General features: G+C 44.7%; 1 protein-coding gene and 1 pseudogene across 3 annotated transcripts in view; one reads left to right on the top strand and one right to left on the bottom strand.

Annotated features, from left to right (window-relative positions):
• DDHD2 (DDHD domain containing 2) overlaps positions 1–1,342 on the bottom strand; it is a 31,355-nt gene that overhangs the window by 18,025 nt on the left and 11,988 nt on the right. The gene's annotated exons all lie outside the window — the stretch shown is intronic.
• Positions 676–1,342, top strand: part of LOC108308990 — a 2,286-nt pseudogene continuing 1,619 nt past the window's right edge.

Here is a 1,342-nt window from a genome sequence, read left to right as displayed (position 1 = left end):
GAGAATTGCCTGAACCCAGGAGGCGGAGGTTGTGGTGAGCCGAGATCGCGCCATTGCACTCCAGCCTGGGTAACAAGAGCGAAACTCCGTCTCAAAAAAAAAAAAAGAAACCCTGCAAGTCAAACCCATTTCTTCTATATGTAAACTGCAAGAAAACCATAGATGTAGACAGAGAGGTAATCCAAGAAATTGAGACTTTTTTTTGAAACGGAGTCTTGCTCTGTTGTCCAGGCTAGAGGGCAGTGGCACAATCTTGGCTCACTGTAACTTCTGCCTCCCAAATTCAAGCAATTCTCCTGCCTCAGCCTCCCAAATAGCTGGGATTACAGGCAAGTGCCACCACACCCAGCTAATTTTTGTATTTTTAGTAGTGATGGGGTTTTGCCATGTTGGCCAGGCTGGTCTCAAAGTCCGGACTTCAGGTGATCCACTTGCCTCAGCTTCCCAAATTGCTGGGATTACTGGTGTGAACCACTGCACCCAGCCCAAGAGAGACTTAAAATAAAAGCCCTATCAACTAATTGCAATGTATGGACTTTATTTAGATTCTAGTTTAAAACAGGTGTTTGTAATTATATAAATAGGTATATAAAAATTATAATAGACAACTGGAAATTTGAACACTGACTAGATATTTGATGATATTAAGAAATTTTTAAGTGTGATAATAGTGTTATGGTTCTATATTTTTTAAGTCCTTTAAAATATACTGTTCAGGCTGGGAGCAGTGGCTCACACCTGTAATCCCATCACTTTGGGAGGTGGAGGCGGGCGGATCACAAGGTCAGGAGTTCGAGACCAGCCTGGCCAATATGGTGAAACCCTGTCTCTACTAAAGATACAAAAATTAGCCAAGCATGGTGGTGTACACCTGTAATACCAGCCACTCGGGAGGCTGAGGCAGGAGAATCGCTGGAACCCAGGAGGTGTAGGTTGCAATGAGCCAAGATCATGCCACTGCACTCCAGCCTGGGCAACAGAGCGAGACTCAGTCTCTAAAATAAAATAATAAGATAAATAAAATAAGACTAAGACACACACACACACACACACACACACACACACACACACACACGAGTTCAGGCCAGGTGCTGTGGCTAATATCTGTAATCCCAGCACTTTAGGAGGCCAAGGCAGACAGATTGCTTGAGCCCAGGAGTTTAAGACCAGCTTGGCCAACATGGTAAAAGCCCATCTCTACAAAAAATAGAAATATTAGCTGGGAGTGGTGTCACGTGCCTACAGTCCCAGTAGTATTTGGGAGGCTGAGGTAGGAGAATCACCTGAGCCCAAGGAGGTCCAGGCTGCAGTGAGCTGTGATCATACCATGTCACTACAACCA

This window comes from Cebus imitator, unplaced genomic scaffold, assembly GCF_001604975.1.
Source record: "Cebus imitator isolate Cc_AM_T3 unplaced genomic scaffold, Cebus_imitator-1.0 Scaffold5, whole genome shotgun sequence".
NCBI classification, from domain to species: domain Eukaryota; kingdom Metazoa; phylum Chordata; class Mammalia; order Primates; family Cebidae; genus Cebus; species Cebus imitator.
The sequence above is the reverse complement of the archived record's forward strand: the minus strand, read 5'-3'. Positions and strand labels throughout refer to the sequence as shown.